This window comes from Megascapheus bottae, chromosome 21, assembly GCF_031878675.1.
Source record: "Megascapheus bottae isolate mThoBot1 chromosome 21, mThoBot2.hap1, whole genome shotgun sequence".
Taxonomy (NCBI): domain Eukaryota; kingdom Metazoa; phylum Chordata; class Mammalia; order Rodentia; family Geomyidae; genus Megascapheus; species Megascapheus bottae.
This window is the reverse complement of record NC_143529.1, coordinates 11522910-11529941: the sequence shown is the minus strand read 5'-3', so window position 1 is coordinate 11529941 and position 7032 is coordinate 11522910.

Sequence of the window (7032 nt, the reverse complement as noted above, 5' to 3'; positions counted from 1 at the left end):
CCTATGTGTATGAGACCTTTGCATGATTGTCATACATAACAAAATGTCATCTGTTGACATAAATAGCATGTAAATACAATAATATTTGTATTTATATTCCAGTCTTTTTTTTCAAGCAGTTCAATGACTTTTTTTTCTTTTTTTTAAGACAAGTTTTCACTGTGTATCCCAAGCTGGCCTCCAACTCATGATTCAACTCTTGATCCTCCTACCTCCGCTTCCTAAGTGCTGGGATTACAGGTATATATCACTGCTCCTTGACTGTTCTTACTTGGTATTACCACTCCTCTTTCCCTCTGGAACTGTCTATCTCGTCAACACTAATTCCAAGAAGCAGAGCCCATTGCCTGCCTTGTAAGGATGAGAAGAACAAGGCTGTGAGTTAAAGGAAGCACCAGACATTTCAGCTAATGGGTGACAGAGTCAAGTAGCAAAGTTCCCAGGAAAAGTCACACACTTATTCCATGTGCCCCCACTGCAGGAGGGGGCAATTCTGGGCCTGCACATTGGAGGATAGTTACAAGTTGGATCTAATCCAATTTGATATGTAAATCACTTCGAAACTCCTGCTCATCCTCTCTTGAAAATATTACAGCAAGCAAGATTCAATGTTTTAGTGGAACATCACTGTTGCATACAATTCCTGGCTTGAAACCTTAAATGCAGCAAGCAGTGGGTCGACAGCAAACCATCCCTCTGTGTATATCCAAAATAAGTGATGGCCCCATAAAAACGTGGATTTCTTTAATCTACTGAGGGAGCACCACTGACAAGACACCACAAGGGCACAGCTGTGTTTACTCCCGGGTCACCTAGTGTTATTTATAATAAATGCTTGTGCTTTTACACTTTGAATATGAAGCATGTTACTCCAGGACCAGACGCCGTTAATGGGCCCCATGGCTATGAGCACACCAGCCAGACCGAGATTTTATAGCATCTATCACAGGACACCAGGATCCTTATTAAAGAAGAGAATTTTTTTTTCTTTTCTTTTCTTTCTTTCTTTTTTTTTTTAACAGCATTTTCCAGAGCACCATATTTTCTGGGCCCAGCCCACAGGGAGAGCACTAGAGTGAATGATATTGCATTGTAGGCTGTTAGACAGGGTCTGAGGCCATAAATGCGAGGAAAGAAAATCATCAAATAGTATTTATTATGTGCTGTCCTGGGTTGATTCCGTGCGAGGGGGCCACATGAGGCAAGTTAGAATGTCTTGACACTTTTCCCTGAGGGGCTTCTATTCAGAAAGAGAATGCCGAAGCCTAAGTAAAAATTATGACCTAATTCTCCATGTGCAATAAAGAATAAAAATGTAATTAACTTTGATTTACAGTGTGCAGTACAAACCTTGATCTACTCAACCCTCTGGAGCCAACAGAAGGTCTTTTTCATTTCAACCTCAGTTTAATAGCTTATCCACTGGTTTGGGGGTTCTTTTCCTATTTAGGAAGCCAAATTTACCCAATATAATCTTATCTCTCTTTGAGGTCCAAGAATCTCCCTGTGTTCGATTGATGTTTGTAGATGTTAGTTCTTGAATCGTGCAGGCTGGCTTTGATGTCCAAACACAGCTCTGCCACCTCACTAGCTGGGTGGCCGGACACAATTTGTTCTGGCAATCGAGGCTTCTGAGCCTTAGTGTCCTCATCTACAAAATGGAACTAGAAATGATTGATAATACAGTTTTTAGTATCTGTCATATCAAGACAAGATGGTTGATCTCAGATTGATCAAGGCAAGCAGACTGATCTCAGAACATATTGTAGAAATATGAGTTGCCTGCAGTAAATGTTCTATTCCTACCTGCCCCCCACAACTGGGGAAGCGAGAAGTGAGTCACTCAGTCATGTGCCTAGCTGAACATGGCTCTCAGCCACTGGGAATGGCTTGGCCCAAGGTCCCAATATGGAGAATGTGGATAGATACAAAGCTTTGCCCCGAATGTGGATAGATACAAAGCTTTGCCCCTTTTCACAGTTTGGGCAAGTTGGAGGAGCCCTCCTAGCTCCAGAGTCGCCTGTGGGGCCAGCTATAACTTCAGATGCACACAGGCAGGTGTGTCCCTTTATTTGGGTCCAGCTCTCCTTACCTGAGAGCTCTCTCCAGAAAACCTGCCTCCCTCTCCCTCCCCCGTTCATCTTCCAAGTCAGAGTCTACTTCACTATAAATCTAAGAACTTGTTTAAAAGTAAATGACTGGGAATAGGCTACTTTTGTTGTTGTTGTTGTTGTTGTTGTTATTGGCTGTTATACCATATTTTCTCTAATAAAATGTAGTTGGGTTCTTCCTGTAATGCTCTATTATGTCTCGGGTTTAATAAAGATAATTTGTGATCATTAAAAAAAAGGTAAATGACTGGCTTACATTTTTCTTGGTATTTGAATATCACTCAAACAAGTGCTATGTCCATGAAGTTGTTTACTGGTTGTTAAAGATTTTAGCTAACCAGGGGCCGGGAGTTTGGCCTAGTGGTTAAAGTGCTTGCCTAGCATGCATGAAGACCCGGGTTCGATTCCTCGGTACCACATACATAGAAAAAAGCCAGAAGTGGTGCTGAGGCTCAAGTGGTAGAGCTCTAGCCTTGAGAAAGTCCAAGGACAGTGCTCAGGCCCTGAGCTCAAGCCCAGGACTGGCAAAAAAAAAAAAAAAAAAAAAGATTTTAGCTAACTAGATTTGTTTCTACTTTCTGATATCACAAAATACCATAAATGTAGTACCTTAAGATAATATGCATTCATTATCTTATGATTCTGAAGTACCTAAATGTAAAGTTGGTCTCATTAGGCTAAAATCAAGGTCTGTTCATCTTGTTTGGGTACTGCAGGGAAGAATCTGTTTCCTTGTCTTTTCCAGCTTCTACAGGCTATCTGTATTCTTTGGCACTTGGCCTCTTTCCTCCATCTTCATAGCCAACAATATAGCAGGACCCTTTTTCTGTCACTTTACCCAGCCTTCCTTTTCTGCCTCCCTCTGACTCTCCTTAAGGGCCCTGTGATAACACCGGGCCTACCAAGCTACTCTCCCTGTTTTACGGTGAGCTGATCAGCAACTGAAATTGCATCCACAATCTTAATTCCTCATTGCCAGGTAATGTAACAGGTTTGTGGGCATCTTTGGGGAACTTTTATCTTGACACACACATGAATCCAACCTAAGCCACTAAACCAACAAGACAAATGGGAACCAGACCAAAGCAAGTAAAGACAGACTTACTCAGACAATTACAACATGTGTGTACATTTTGTCATATGGGACAGTTCAGGAATGTGGACAGCTGGGAAAACCATTATGATGAGGAGGTGTTTGGGAGGAAGTAAGCATCCGAGTAGACAAAACCAAAAGTGACCGAGTTCAAAGAAACCCAAGGTTCCTGCAAAAAACAGAAAGGCTATTTGGATGAATTATCAAGGGTCGGACACAGTAAGCCCAGGGGCAATGTCTTTGGCTGTGACAGCCTCCCTGGCTGAATCATGGAGTGCTGGGGGCTTGAGACAGGCTGTGGAATGGTGGTCCCCTGGGTCTGACATTAAACTGAGCATCAAATGTCAGTGCACATGAACCACCTGGACAACTTTTGTCAAATGTTACCTGGTACTGTATGTGCTCAGCTGACACAGCAGGTTTCCTGGCAAGCAGAGGCATTTAATTAAGCTCATGGCAGGGATATATATGCGGAATTGTTGCATGCTACTCAAATTTGCCTCTTCAGAGCCCCCAAACTCTTGAACTAAGAAATGCTACTTTTGGCTGAGGATTAGCATAGAAGAGAGAAAGTGGGGGGGGGGGTGGAGAGAGAGAGACAGAGAGACTGTGGGAGTGTCTCTGAAGAGGTGGTACCTCTCCTCCCTCAGTAAAGCCTTTTGCTGAATGTATAATCCACTCAGTGAACGTTTAAAGGGTCAAGCGCAGTTCTAAAGGACACAGTGACCTTGTCCGTTTCCCTTGGCTCACTGGAACAGAGTTACTTGTGAATCCGTGGACACTGAAGTTTTAAATAAACATTCCAGAGCCGATGCATCCCACATGAATTGCCCCTTCAAAGCAATTTCCTTGGAAGACAAATCACTTAGCCCAAAGATGCTGTTAAAACCCTCTAGGTGGTTTCTTTCTAGACACTGCAGTGAATTTTTGAGAGGATTTTGATGAGGGCAAATATTTATCCTTTCAAGATGGGCTTTGTTTTTTAATAATAGCTAAAAATTCATTCAGATCAAACTCTGGGGACTGAGGTGCATAATCAAGTGAATGCTATTTTAGAATAAAAGATAAGGATGACAACATGGAGTGAGGCCAGTTGTGTGGGCTCCTGAGGGCTCAAAGTGAGGATGAGGGCAGCATTGCTGGAGTAATTTGGCCTTTTGTGAGGTGATTTCTTTAAAATAGAACATACATTTGAAGGCAGCAAAATTTGGAATTTCTATTTTTTTATTTTTATTTTTTGTGTACTGGGACTTGAACTCAGAGCCTCACATTTTCTTGAGCTAAGTCCCCAGTCCTGTAATTTTGTTCCTTTTCCTTCCATCCATCCTTCCCTCCCTCCCTCCCTCCTGCCTTCCTCCCCTCCTCTCCTTTGTGTGTGTGTGTGTGTGTGTGTGTGTGTGTGTGTGTGTGTGTTTGTGTGTGTGTCACTCTACCAGTTAAAGCACAGCTTCACTTCTGGCTTTTTGGGGGGAATTAACTGGAGTCTCATAGCCTTTCCTTCAAACCTCAGTTGTCCAATTTCAGCCTCCAGAGTAGCTAAGACGGCAGGTATGAGTCATTGGTGCCTGGCAACTTATTTCTTTTTAAAAATCTATTACTTTACTTCAGAGAGGCCTGCATCATAGTATTTTGAGCTAAGAGCTCTGGAGTCCATTTTGAAAGTTCAGCTTCACAATTTGCCAGCTTCACTGAGTCATTTAACCAGAGCTTGTCTTTTATCTGAGAAGGGAGGTTATACAGTCACCGCCTCACAGGCTAGCTATGAGGAATACATTAGGTCACAGAAAAGCACATGGTAATATCTATAAAATATGGCATCTGCTACGTGCATGGTATAAATGCTCAAGAAAATAGAGGCTATAAGTTTTTCTTCTTGGTCATAATGTGTACCCATAAACACAACTATAATATTGGTTGTAATTGTAATCAACTTGATTATCATATTAACTATCATTTATTAAATACTGCTGATGGGCCGGACCCTTGAAGCCTCACTAACTATATAATCTCTTAGAAATAGGTCCTTATCATTGAACCCATTTTCACAGATGAGAAGCTGAGGTCTAATGAGGCTAAGTAACTTGCCCAGAGGCATTCAGCTAGGACATGGGGGGCTGGGATTTGCACACACAGGTTAGTGCCTTGCTTCTTTCCACAGAGTTAAGTCTTAAGTCTTAAGTCCAGTGTGGGCAGTGGACCACATGGAATGTGAGAGCAAATCCCTGCTTACTTGTGGCCAAAAGCATTGAGAACAAGGAGCCACAGGGCATCATCTACTCCAGAGCTGTCCTGGAAGCAGAGTCTGCAACTAAAAAGGAATGAAAACTTCGGATAAAGAACGTGTTTTGTGGCTTTGGTCACCTCCTCTTATCCCGGAGGTACATACAACCTGTAGGGCAGAGACAGCAGAGCCAACATTCTGAAAGCCTTTGGCAATAACCTGAGTATGAAAACTGCCCTGGGGGATACCAAGGATCTCCAAAAAGCAAGGGAAGTGTTCCCATCAGATAACCCAAATTCCAGTGCGGGTAGAGGAGGTGACAGACATGACCACTTAGTGCTCCTCTTTGGCCTACAAGTTGACACTGTGATCCTGCACTTTTCCTGACACACATTCCTGAAGTGTGTCTTGTTATCTGGGGCTGGGGGGGGGCAGGGGATACCTCTTGACTTCTGTACTGGCCTGGGACTCCCCCCCACCATCCAATGGTATTTTCTCACGTCACATTAAGTCACAATGATCTGGGGAAAATCTAATGGTGTTTGTAAGTTTGGTCTCTGGCTGGTCTGTGTTCATTCCCTTTGTTAAAAGCCAAAATTGTGCATTTCCAATGCCTTTCTCCTGCAGTGCAGTGGAACAACTGGGCTGCCCGGACCGTGGAAATGACTCCATAGTGTACTGAGGTGATTGATTTGTGTCAAATGCACTTATTTACATGGCTACATCTGCTACATGCGTTTATCTGTTCTTAGTTGTCGCTGGAGTACCACCTGTTAAACAATCCACATTGTACATGCTGCTTGACTCAGGAAGGAACAGAGCCATGTAAATTTAAATGGATGCTGAATAGAAAGTGTTTTGTTTTTCATGAGAGGAACTATGTATCTGAAATTGGCAAGGCTCAAATACACCTCCAGTGATGTTGTCTAAAATTATTTTCAGTCTCTCAGTTTTTCACCTCAATGAAAATCCAGGTGTTTCCTAGTTCAGTATCAACCCTCCCCTCCCCTTACCCCAAAAGGTCATTTTTAGGGCCAGAAATTCTATCCATCCATTCATCCATCCATCCATCCATCCATCCCTCTAGGTAAAGTTTCACTACACAGTGAAGGCTGACCCTGAATTTGTTATTCTCCCATTGCAACCTCCTGTGCTGGTGACTTCTTTATTACATTTATTACATTGAAGTTTGAATATTTGCCTAAAGCTGAGTGCCAATGGCTCAAACCTGTAATCCTAGGTACTTAGAAGGATGACATCAGGCAGGCTAGGGTTCATGGTTTGAGAACAACAGAAGAATCTGGGTATGCCAGTGAATGCTTGTTATCCCAGTTATGGAGGGCAGCCTAAAATAGCCTAAAATAGGTAGATCTTGGTCCAGGTACATGCCTGGGCAGGAATTGAGACCCTAGGTCAAAAATACCTGGCAAAGGACTGGAGGCTGACTTTTGCCAGTGTGCTCCAAGAAAGCCGAGCAAGAATTTAATCCCTGGTACCAACAAAAATAAGTTAAAACAAAATGAGCATTATTTTTTTTTAAAGCAAGAACTTGAGCTAGTATGACCAGTCTCGCCTGCTCAAAGGCTCCACCATCAGCCAAGCATATG